Source organism: Acomys minous, assembly GCF_964271855.1.
Source record: "Acomys minous genome assembly, chromosome: 19".
Taxonomy (NCBI): domain Eukaryota; kingdom Metazoa; phylum Chordata; class Mammalia; order Rodentia; family Muridae; genus Acomys; species Acomys minous.
The window spans coordinates 9,589,428-9,602,478 of NC_140499.1; the positions used below are offsets into that span (position 1 = coordinate 9,589,428).

The 13,051-nt window shown below is 45.1% G+C and overlaps 1 protein-coding gene across 12 annotated transcripts in view; it reads right to left on the reverse strand.

Moving 5' to 3' along the window:
* The window catches only part of GPR160 (G protein-coupled receptor 160), a 45,915-nt gene extending 33,300 nt beyond the window's left edge, over positions 1-12,615 (reverse strand). For 11 of the 12 annotated variants that reach the window (XM_084769392.1, XM_084769387.1, XM_084769389.1 and 8 more), the window contains exon 1: positions 10,879-11,372. The gene's annotated coding sequence lies outside the window, so the exon portion shown is untranslated. Of the gene's footprint in view, positions 1-10,878; positions 11,373-12,520 lie in introns of those variants that run through there. The other variant, XM_084769401.1, reaches the window with a different exon arrangement.
* Positions 12,616-13,051: the final 436 nt, after the last annotated feature.

Here is a 13,051-nt window from a genome sequence, read left to right on the forward strand (position 1 = left end):
GGCTAAGTAATTTTTTTAATTGTTCTGAGATCTGTTAACATCCTCCATTTTCCAGATTTCTTTCTGACGACAAATACAGGATAATTCCAAGGGCTGTTGGACTCTTCTACATGTTGAGCCTCCAGTTGTTCTTGGACTAAGTTTTCTAGTACCTGTAATTTGTCTTTAGTCATAGGGCACTGTTCAATCCAAATCGGATGGTCAGTCAACCATTTGAGGGGCAAGGCAGTAGGTGTTTTATTAGCAGTGGTTTCCGGATAAAATTTAGAAGAGTCAGCCTCTTTTGTATCTTGTTTTGGGACAGCCTGGACAGACTGTAACTGTCTTTGGTAACTCCTTTTTATAGTTTTAAAATTTTTATCAGGAGTATCACCTGTTTTATCACTTGTTACGAAATTGGAGGGAAGTTAACCTGGGTTTTCCATTGTTGTAACAGATCTCTTCCCCATAAATTTACACCTATATCAGCCACATATGGCCTTAATTTTCCTGTTTGACCTTCTGGCCCTGTACATTTAAGCCATCTGACACTTTGTCTTATTTGAGACAACCCCTATGAACTGGGTAGATACCTTTTGAAGGGGCCAATTGGATGCCGGGATTCTTGAGAAATTATACTGACATCAGCGCCAGTATCTAGTAATCCCTCAATTTCAATGCCATTTAATTGTAATTTTAACCTTGGTTTCTTATCATTAATTGTAGTTTGCCAAAATATTTGTTTTTTGGTATCTTCATTACCTTTTATTTTATCTCTGGGGGCATTATTATCTCCATTAATTGGGTTTTCTAAGTCTTCAGTAGCCCTATCTCTTTTATCAGACCTTGACTTTTCTTGTCTTTTAGAATAATCCCTTTTTGGTGAATAGGACATGTATAGCTCATGTTGTTTTTTTTGTTGGGCCTTGAGCTCAGCCCCTTAGTCAGTTTTCCAAAGTCAGGGAACTGCCGTGGATATCCGTGGATGACCTACATTCATGAGCTACATGACCATTCCTTCCACATCTTCTACATTTTACAGGAAACCTTCTCCCTGAATTATTATCATTATAGAATAATTTATCTTTAGGAATATTTTGTTCACTATGATTTGAATTTTTACAGTCACAGCAGTGAGCATTTTGTGTTTTGATGGCTCCTGTAGTTTTTTGTCCAATCATAGCTGAATCATGAGTGTTTACTTCTATGTCTGAAGTAATTTTAATCCATTCACGAAGAGGTGCAGATCCTGCCCTCAAGGGCATAATAGCCTTTTTACATTTAGCATTTGCATTTTCAAAAGCTAGGGATGGAAGTAGAATTTCTCTAGCATTTGGATCTGCTATGGTTCTATTCAGAGCTTTAATTATTCTCTGTAAAAATCCAGTGAAGGTTTCATTTGAACCTTGGGTTATTTTTGTAAATGATTCCGTTTGTCCCTGTTGTTCAACCTTGTCCCAAGCATCCATGGCTATTGTTCGGCATTGATATAATACGTTATCATCAAAGGCGACGTGTACTACTAATTCAGAATATGGGCCTTCACCTAACAACTGACCCCTGAGAATATCAATGCCTCTAGTCCTATTGCGCTGCTCCATAAGTGCCTCATCTTTCCACCATGCCAGTCATTGTAATTGGGGATCTGGCTCTAAGATGGCAGTCATCAAATCTCTCCAATCTTTTGGAATTACATGATTCCATGTGGCCCAATTATTAAGTATCTGTCTAACATAGGGTGAGTGCAAAGCATAACTGCTTATTGCCTCCTTAAACCCTTTTAATTCTTGTGCCTCTATAGGTTGCCAATCAAAGCCCTGATAACTTTGTGGATTTTCCACATCTCCTGGGAGTTCTCTTATGAAGGCTGGGAAAATCATTTTTGGTTTTTTAGCAAATAATGAATTCCTTGTAGTCTTGTTACAATTTTGTGTTACAGGTTCTGACCTTTTCTCCTATCTTTGTATTATTATTCTTAGTTATAAGCCTTTTAAACGTCTCTTCTAAGGTTTGTTTCCAAATTTCATATTTTTCATTTTGCTTTGTTTTCCACAGTCTAGTATTTTCCTCAGTCCAATCCCTAATTTTTTTCTAATGCCTTTTCTTTGAATTATAGAAAGCTAGGATGAGTAAAATAAAAATAGTATTCATAATCAGTAGCACAATTTCTTTCTCTCTTATTTGTATCCCAGCATTATTTTAAAAAGTGTTTAACAAGGCCCAAATATTTTGTGTTAGTGTGTCTTGCATCTTTAAACTGCCAAATTATAACAAATTATTAACTTTTCTTTTTGAGCTATTTCTCCCACAAAACTATAATAAGGTATCCTTTTTCAAGTGTGTGGATACACTGAATAAGCCAGGTGCCAATTTGTTACACTATTTTGTACCTGTTCAGCCTACAAAGCAAATAACTGACACAGAGAGACTAAAACCTACTTTAAAGCTGCCAGCACTTCCCCCGGCAGAGTCTGAACTGATTCTAATCTACTCGTAAACTAAACAAACTACTCTAGACCTTGTAACATACATATATTCCAAACACTTGCCACTATGACCCCTGGTCCGGTCCTCCTCCAGTTCTCACCGTCCTCCTCCAACCGTCCAAAAATCCTTTCCCTCTCCAACACTCAAACTTTTCTCCCCTCCTCCAGGAAGTCCCGCCTTCCACTTCCTGTCCTTCTGCCCAGCTGATTGGCTAAACAACACTTTATTGATGGTTGATACATTCACTTAGCATTCCTCCACAATACATAATCAACCCACCCACTCCAAACAAGAACATATGTGAAACCAGGCAAGATGACTAATGCCTATAATCCTAGCACTCAGCAGGCTGAGGAAGGATGGTTACATATAAACTTGAGGCTAGCTTGGGATACACAACAAGTTCCTGGGCCACAGAGCGAAACCTTGTCTGGAAAAAAAAAAGCATATAATAAATGAAAAGACTAACATGGATTCTTAATAAAAATTTTCTTCTTCCATTAAAAAAAAAAACTAGCCAGGTGTAGTGGTACACGCCTTTAATCCCAGCACTCGGGAGGCAGAGGCAAGTGGATCACTGTGAGTACGAGGCCAGCTTGGTCTACAAAGTGAGTCCAGGACAGCCAAGGCTACACAGAGAAACCCTGTCTCAAACCCCCCCCCAAAAAAAACCCCAAAACCAAACTGACTTAAGAGGCTGAAAACTTAGCTCTATGGGTGGAACTCTTGCCTACCATGCAGTGCACTATGGTTTTGTGTAAAAACCAAGAGCAGGAGTCATAGTGGGGGTGGGGCTGGGGATGGAGGGGGTAGGGGTGGGGTGGAGGCAGGTGAGGCAGCAGCTCAAGGCCACCTCAGGGACATGCAGAGTTTGAGACTAGCCTGGGTTACATGGACTCTTTATCAGAAAAACAACAAAGCAGAGGGCTGAAGAGATTCTCGGAGGTTGAGAGTACTTTCTGTTCCTCTAGAGGACCCAAACTTTGGTTCCCAGTATCCTCATTTCTAATTTAGCTCCAGGAGACCCAACATCCTCTTGTGGCCACTTCAGGCATCCCTGCCCCCCAACACACACACACACACACACACATAGGGGAGGGGGAGAGAGAGAGATATACATATACATAAATAAAAATAAATCTGTATTTTAAAAAGGGAAAAAAACTTTTGGCTCCCTTAGACCTCAATGTCACCCTTTGTTGAAAGCCAAAACACCCCTCCAAAACACTCACAAGGGGGTAAGGTAAGGCAGATTTGAGTCCTGTGTTGAAGCAGAGAAGTGCAGTGTGTGCTGATTCCACAGGCAACCCTCTCCACTCTCTTCTGGGCCAACAAGGGAGCAATTTGCTTTTCTAATGGTTTTATCACCCCTTAGCCTCACAAGTCAGGGTAAAGATGGTATCACATTTGTGGTAATTCCTTATAATGGCTTTTAGCACTATCCTCTGCCAGAAAAGAGGAAGTATCTGGCCAAGTAGAGACTTGGCAACTTTCTCTGCAACATCTTAGAGGATCAGGGAGAAAACTAAGTTGCAGTATCTATGTAACTGATTTCATGCCAGACAGACACTTGAGTTCAGGGGCTATCTGATTGTTGTTATCTTTTTCTTTTAAAACAGCAATGTGTTTAACAGGCTATAAGGATCTTAAGCTTGATGACTCCAAAGAAAAGACACAAAAGGCTACTCTGAATTGGCCAGTGGAGTTCCATAGATCCCCAAACAGTACAGGCTATTGCCAAGGCTCTTGATTACACTTCACAAATGTTCATAATTGAGTCATGGAGTGTGGGGAAATCTAGCTGGTACTCAGCTGGAAACCGCCTCAACTGGCTAGCTTCCATACTCCTGGAAAGGGCTCTGCGTACTATCAAGCCACCCAGCTTTGAAGCTGGAAGATTACACTCATAAATGATCTGACAAGATATGCCCACTGACACAACAGTGGCATAACGGCTATGGGGCGGACCAATCACTTTCTGGTTGTATCTAAGGCCCACTCCATGAGATGGACCACACACTGTTAACTGGGCCCAGAATCTGTGGTTAAATAGGTCCTAGGGAGAACTTGATACTATTGCTCTGCCACATGGACACACTATTAAAAAAAACTCCTAATAACTTATGGCTATACCCATAGATTACTGCATCCCTCAACCACCTTTGGAGAAGCTTCCTGCAGTAGGGGACAATTAACACAGGGATCCTCAACTGGTTAACATGCAGAGAATGCGGGGTTGCTCAGCCATGAGTGGGATATTTATATCAAACTCTTTCCTGCAAGGACCAGGGATCTTCAAAGAAGAGGAGGTAGAAAGAGTGTCAGCACCGAAGATGACGGATAACTTCCAAAGACACAGTGTTTTCAAGACACAACCGGATCACAGACACATGAACTCACAGCATTTGTGACAAGGTGCGCGCTACACAAGCTCAAGCCAGAAAAAAATTCCTGCATGGCTTAAGAGCCACTAGCATCTGACCGCTGCTCACAGAGGGAGAGTCAGTCTTCTTTAATTGTGCAACTCCTGGTGGGTCAGCCACACTCCAGGCCAGGGTCCACACGCAAGAGTTGGGCAACATAAACTGAACTGAATGGGCTTTAAAAGAGAGAGAGACGAGAAGAAGAAGAAGGAGGAGGAGGAGGAGGAGGAGAAGAAGAAGAATGAGAAGTTGAGTGGCTAAGGGAGGTGAAGGTGAGAAATAGGGCAAGGTGAATATGATAAAAATATATGAAATTATCAAAGAATAAACATGTTTTAAATGTAGGTGTTTGTGTACGAATGAATTCACTTATGATGCTTCTAATATTTAATATAGTATTATATAGTATATCAATATTATCCTCTGTATGAAGATAATTTGCTAAATCCATTCACCTGTTAATAGAGAACAGTGAGCTTTCTAATTTGGAGGTAATTTAAAATAAACTGTCTTGAGCCGTTTTATACATTTTTAAAAAGGCTACTTTGTATATATCAAGGAAATAGGCCTATTCACAAAGAATTCTGACAGGCCTGAAATGGGTAATGATGTTACCTCATCAAGTCACTGACACTCTTTTCTTTAAAAAAAAAAAAGGGATCGCCTTTAATCCCAGCACTCGGGAGGCAGAGGTAGGCGGATCGTTGTGAGTTCGAGGCCAGCCTGGTGTACAAAGTGAGTCCAGGACAGCCAAGGCTACACAGAGAGACCCTGTCTCGAAAAACCAAAAATAAAAAAAAATTAAAAATGGGGATCAGGAGGCTGGAGAGATGGCTCAGAGGTTAAGAGCACTGGCTGTTCTTCATAGGTCCTGAGTTCAATTCCCAGCAACCACATGGGGGCTCACAACTATTTACAATGAGACCTGGTATCTCTTCTGGCCTGCAGGCACACATATGGGCAGAATACTGCATAAATCATAAATAAATCTTTTTTTAAAATGGGAATCACTTAAGGGCCCTTTTCTTAATGCCAGCACTTGGGAGGCGGAGGCAGGTAGATCGCTGTGAGTTTGAGGCGGGCTACACAGAAAGACCCTGTCTTGAAAAACCAAACAAAAACAAAAAAAGGGCCCATTTCTATCAGCCAGGTGACAGAGGACAGAGACAATGAGGTAACCTGTGGCCTGGGTCTCCTTCCCTACAGAAAGGTGGCTTAGTTAGTTCATAGTTAATGTCTCTATGTTCTACCCTTTGTATCCTAGCCCAGGCTTCCATAAACTGGGAGACGGCCACAGCCAGTAGGGTTGAAAAATCAAAACATGCCACCTACCTCATTTTGGCAAAACTGTAAATGAATCTATCAATTTTGGTCTCCTAGTTTACAAAACTAAAGTAGTGCGTTTATGGATCTAAGTGCCCAGTAGCCATTGCATATTTCCTTTGTTCATACAATGAAAACTGAACTGTACACCAAACAATGTTACTGAGGTACCGTGAACCAGATTCCCAGAAGGAAAATAAAACAATAAAACCTACCATCCATGTACATGGTTTAGCTGATTAGAACACTCTGTGACTGTGGAGAGCTAGAATATTATAGATCTAGAACCAAATCACCTTCAGCTATCTTTAGCCCCTTAATAACAACTCACTGTCCATTTCTGTCTGACCAAATATCCTGTGACTCTCAAGTAAATCCTCTGGAATGTATTAACTTAGTAGACCACTAGTTTCACTGCCCAGGAGGAGGGGATGGGGTGGTCAGCATCTGGGACCCACAAATTCCTTTCCTCTCTTTGTTGTGATGGCCTACCTGATGCTTCTCTCTCTATATATATATATTTTAAATTAATTTACATTACATCCTGGTTGGAGTCCTCTCCCTCTTTTCCTCCCAGTCCCACCCTCCCTCCCCTATTCCTCAGAAAAGGGGAGGCCCCCTACCTTCCACCCCAGTTCATCAAGTCAAATCCCCCTGCCAGGAGGAAGTGATCAAAAAAGCAGACAACAGAGTCCATGTCAGAAGCAGCCCCCGCTACTCTTACTAGGATATGCACATGAAGCCTGTGCTGCCCATCAGCTATGTCTGTGTAGGGGCCTAGGTCCAGTCCACGCATGGTTCTCGGTCGGTGCTTCAATCTCCGAAGGCCCCTCTGGGCCCAGGTTAGTTGGCTCTGTCAGTCTTCCTGTGGCACTCCTGTCACCTCCAGGTCCTTTTCTCCTTCCCCTCACTTTCCCACAAGGCTCCCTATGCTTTGCCCAGTGTTTTGCTGTGAGTCTCAGCATCTGTTTTGAAGCACTGCTGGGTAGAAACTCTCGGAGGACAACTCTGCTAGGCTCCCATCTGCAAGCATAGCAGAGTATCCTTAATAGTGTCAGGGGTTGGTTCTCTCCCATTGGGTGGGTCTTGGGTCGGGCCAGGCATTGGTTGGACATTCCCTCAATCTCTGCTCTATCTTAATCCCTCCACATCTTGTAAGCAGGGTAAGTTTTGGATCAAAGTTTTTGTGGGTGGGTTGGTGTTCCCTTCCCTGGCTCCTGCTACTAGGAGGACTCTTAGCTAGAACCCCCCACCCCCACCCCCACCAATATCCTCCCAGAAGCCTACCCTGACTTAGGTCTCCAGCTTGTCACAGAGATGCCGCCCAGCCCCCACCCCCCACAACACACACACAGTTTCTCTTTCCTCTTCAGGCCTCTGTCCTCCCCTCCACCACCTGCTCTCCCCAGGTCTGATCTCCACCTTCATTTCTCTCTGCACTCCCTCTCTTGCCTTGTTTCCCTCTCTCCAACCACTACTGCTGTCTATTTCCCCTTCTGACTGAGATTATATTAAAATATCTTGGCGTAACTCTAACCAAGCAAGTTGAAGACCTGTATGACAAGAACTTCAAGTTTCTGAAGGAAGAAATTCAAGAAGATCTCAGAAGATGGAAAGATCTCCCATGCTCATGGATTTGTAGAATTAACATTGTGAAAATGGCCATCTTACTGAAAGCAAGCTATAGATTCAATGCAATCCCCATCAAAATACCTACACAATTTTTTTTACAGACCTTGAAAGAGCAATTCTAACCTCATATAGAAAAACAAAAAACCCAGTGTATAGCTAAAACAATCTTATACAATAAAAGAACTTCTAGAGGTAGTTCCACCCCTGACTTCAAACTGTACTACAGAGCAATAGTAACAAAAACAGCATGGTACTGGCATAGAAACAAGCTGTTTGATCACTGGAATCCAATCCAAGACCTAGAAACAAACCCACACACCTATGGACACTTGATTTTTGATTAAAAAAAAAAAAGCCAAAACTATACATTGAAAAAAGAAAGCATCTTCAACAAATGGTGCTGGTCTAACTGGATGTCTACATGTAGGAAAATGTAAATAGATCCCATATTTATTACCCTGCACAAAACTGAAGTCCAAATGGGTTAAAGACCTCAACATAAAACCAGATACACTAAATCTGTTAGAAGAAAAAGTGGGGTAGAACCTTGAACTCATTGGCACAGGAGACAACTTCCTGAACAGAACACCAGCGGCTCAGGCTCTAAGATCAACAATAAATGGGACCTCATGAAACTGAAAAGCTGCTGTAAGGCAAAGGACACTGTTAATAGAACAAACCAGAGGCCTACAGCCTGGGAAAAGATCTTCACAAACCTTACATTCAACCAAGGGCTGATATTAAAGAACTCAAGAAATTAAACACGACCAAACAAAATAATTAAGTGCTATGTTTTTTGGTTTTTTTCATTTGTTTTTCAAGAGAGTTTCCCCTGTGCACCTCTGGCTATCCTGGACTTGCTTTGTAGACCCAGCTGGCCTTGCATTTACAGCAATCTGCCTGCCTCTGCCTCCCCAAGGTTTGGGATTAAAGGCATGCACCACCATGCCTGCCTCTATGTTATGTTTTTAAGTGGCTTAATTTATAACTTTATTTTGATCTATAACTTAAAAAAAAAAGAGGCCATTCTCACCTTAGAGTGTGTTATTTGAGGCAAGCTGAAGCTGTGTTCCTAGGCCATGGTCATTTGTATTTGCTGCAAGAATAAACTCCCTTACAGATCCCTCTGAGGAGACTTTTCTCAGGCGGAGCTTTACGTGCTTGCTGCCTTTCTTTAAATCAAAGGAACATTAAGTTCATTTGTAGTGAAGTCACTAAGAATGCTGGTTTATATTTCAGGAACCTGTGTCCCCTTTCTTTGTTTACCAAACTTTGACCTATCTTTCTTGGAATCTACACTCTCAGAATTTGCCAAGGAAGCGTGATAACACATTAAAAATTACAGGATGAAATTTAAGAAAAAATAATTAAGTTAGATGAACTACCTCCCCACACAGATAAAAACAGAGAATAGCATGGGCCAGGCAATACTGTACCAGTCTGCTCTTTGCTGGATACTTGCTTCAGGAGCCTGAGAGCAGAGTGAAATAAATACAGAAAAAATACAGATCTTTGTCAAGGATTAAATACATCATTAATCCTTATCTTTACATAAACTTTGACATACAGAGCATTCCAGAGTGCATGTGATCCCAAGTAGACCACCTGTGTGTCACTACTCTGGTCTTTTCTGGGGGGAACTGAGGGGTCCTGGAGACCCAAGGCAGGCCCCAGAGCAGGCCAGGCAAATGCTCTCCTGCAGAGCCACACAGGAAGCCCAGCCTGGTTTTCTGCTGAGTCTAGCTTAGAAGGGATTTGAGCTATTGGAAAAAATGCTAACACATTTGATACACACTGCCTGACTAGAGGCAGCCTAACTCCCCGGCTTGCTAATGGAGGGAGAGAAAGAGAGACAGGGGAGAGAGGGAGAGACAGGGGGAAAGAGAGAGGGAGGGGGAAAGAGAGGGGGAGGGGGGGAGAGAGGGAGAGAGAGGGAGAGAGGGAGAGAGGGAGGGGGAGAGAGAGAGAGAGAGAGCGAGAGCACACCCTTGCAAACGGGTCAGAAAAAGCTGAGCCAGCACTCACCTGCATCAACTTGATCCACTTAACAAACACCTGTGCTTTCTCGGGGCATCTCTCTCTCTCTCTCTCTCTCTCTCTCTCTCTCTCTCTCTCTTTCTCTGTGTGTGTGTGTGTAAGACAGAGGCACAGACTGTGATCTTTTATGATCAGTCTGATGAGGCATTATTCATATTCAATTTATGAAAAATAATGACATATGAAAGGCTTTGAAACTAGGATCACCTGTGGTGCTGAACTCCCAGTGTTTCAACTTTTAAAAGGAAATATTCAATATATGCAAAAATTGACAGAGTAAGGGCTTGCATGTGTGACATCCATCCTTGGCTTTTAACCTCTGTGTACTCCAGCACCCCAAACTGAAGCAAAGCGTCGATTTGTATAGCAACTTCACCCAGGAATTCCAAAAGATCAGTTTTAAGTTATATGATGATGGAGCCAGCAAGATGGCTCAGGAGCTAAGGGCTCTTGCCATTAAGCCGAAACACCTGAGTTGCAACCACAAACACAGGAGGAGAGACTAATCTTGAAAGCTGTCCTCTGACCCCCACATGTGTGCACACGAGGAGGTGGGACACACCCACACACAGAGATGGGGGGGGGAGGGGAGGTGCGGGTTACATTTTTAAAAATGTAATTAAAATTCCCTTTCTAAAAATAAAACCTTTTTCTCAAATTCCAGAACGTTCCCAAACCAGGACAAAGACAAGTCCCACAAGTTGCTTTGCTCCGTTAAGGCTCTCATTTTACCTTGCAGGTTCGGAAATCCCTGCAATTCTCATAGGAGCCAACTCTGGCAACTTTAAAAACTTGATTCACAAAGAAACGCTAGACACAGGTCACGCCAATGTGCGCCTGCATATACGCATTCATAAATATAAAGCACACACGGAACAACCTTTGGCGTGTCCTCTGTTACCTTGGGTGTTATTTACATCTGGGATATGAGCAACGACGCCCTTATCAGACCATTTGCACAAGTTGGGGGAGAAGAGGGCCTGTTTCCTCCTCCTACCTTGGAGCCAGATGGGTGCGGTGGCCTCCGCAGAGGGATCTGGGGGCGCGGTGGGGTGTTGCCACTGCTCGACCACCTCAGAAAGAGAGAAGTTGCTTCCGCCCCGCTCCCCTGGGCGGGTCCCGGAGCCAGCCGCCGCGATCCGGTGCGGAACGCCCGGCAGAGCCCGAGGCTCAGTCGCTGGTGACAGGGTGTGCCCCTGCAGGTGCGGAAAAGTCAGCGAGGAACGACACCCACCCACCTCACCCCTCTGCCTGCTGCAGAAGGCTCAGAGCAGCGCGCGGGGACCGGGCGCCCGTGGGACTCCGGCCCTCGCCCTCCACGGACGTCCGCAGGGCGTCGCGCTCCGCTCTACTGAAGCCCCACGGTTCCCCCCGAGTCCCAGGAAGGGAAGCCTACGAGTGACGCGACAGGCCAGTAGCCTCCGCGACTCCCGCGCCCACTTCAGCTTGCCCTCCTGCTCGGCGTGAACCCCTGTGACTGGCCGAGGGGCGGGGCCGCGCAACGATCACCTCCGATGGCCCCGCCCACCCCCGCTCCGCCCGCCCCAGGTGAGCACCCCTCAAGGGGCGGAGCTACGCGATGCTCACCTCCGCTCGCCCCGCCCGCCCTTCCAGTCCTACCTAGGTTGTTACTAGAGTAATCCTGCCGGGCCGAGCTTTTCTTTTCAGCCTAGAGCGCTCAGGGTAAGCTGCCTGAGTCCACACTGCGGTGGCCCATCTGGCTCATACTAGAAAAAAATGGCTTTGGTTTCCAATAGCTTGCAAGCGCACAATCCCCAATTGACAGGACGCTCTCTGCCAGAGGGGAGACCGAGGCTGTCGCCTTGGCCCCTGGAAAAAGATTGAGTGAGTTGGCAGAAAACTGGTTGGGGGGCCGGGGGAGGGTGTTGGGAGGGTGGGATGGGGGGGGGGGTGCAGGAGACTCCTTCCTGGTGCCATGCCTTAACGACCCAAGCCCAGCCTGAGGTGCTCCCAAGATTGTGTCACCACCTCTTGCTCTATAGCCAGTTTCTCAAGTTTACCCTTTGGTAATTGTCTGCAGACAGGGTGTTCCCAAGGTGACAATTGAGCCAAGCGAGCCACCAAGCAATTGCATTTGCGCACTATAAATGCTGATTTTTAAAAATCAAACTCTGGCCAGACGTGGTGGCACACGCCTTTAGTCCCAGCACTTGGGAGGCAGAGACAGGCGGATCACTGTGAGTTCGAGGCCAGCCTGGTCTACAAAGTGAGTCTAGGACAGCCAAGGCTACACAGAGAAACCCTGTCTCGAGAACCCCCTCAAAAAAAGCAAAATCTGCAAAAAAAAAAAAAAAAATGGCATTTTTTTCTTTGCTGGCTAGTGTTAATTCAGCAAATATTGTTGAGAACCTATGACTTGTTAGTCATTTAAACATTTAGAATAAGGCACACTTTTCTCCCACACCTCTCCAACAGATCCAGGAACAAGACTGTAGTCTAGGCCTTTTCACCTCTCAGTAGGACTGAACTGACCTTACCAGGAACTCAGAAATGGCCTGACTGCGTAGTAAAAGGCCTCCCCCCCCACCCCGCCCCACCCCCGGCCCTGCCCCAGCTGTTAAATGTATACTGTAAGGGAAATTGGGGTGTGCCCACCTCCCAGCTCAAAGGAGACTTACCGGAAGAAAGGAGAGAGTGAAATCAAGTGGGGCTGTCAGGTGCTTCCGCCCAGAGCACCAGAAATGGCTGGGGCTCTCTTATGCGGGGTGGGGGTGGGGGAGGGGAGGACAGGAGGTATGCAGTCAGATCATGGCCTAAGAAAAAGAACCGTCATCATCTGTGGTGTGCACACACCAAACAGGGCCAGCGGGACATCTCCATAAACTTTACACTAGGCTTAACAGAGGCCAGCAGCGCAACGCGCAACTCGTCTGTGGAGTGGTGCCTTGCCAGCAGAGTAGCTGCCAGCAGCCAGCCTGCACTTTACAGTGCCTTTCTCAAGAGTCCAGGAGGCTGAGTTGGACTTCAAATGCTCCTAGCATTCCCAGGTTTCCCCACGTGCCCACTCTCTCCCTCCGTCCCCAAATTTATTATCATCTAGAGGTGTTAGGATGACTACACACCACACTCCTCCCCAGAGAGGATCCCGTCTGGGGAGCTGGTAGTTAAGACTGCGGCAGGCAAATCCATTGCTTGCCACTTTCTCCTCT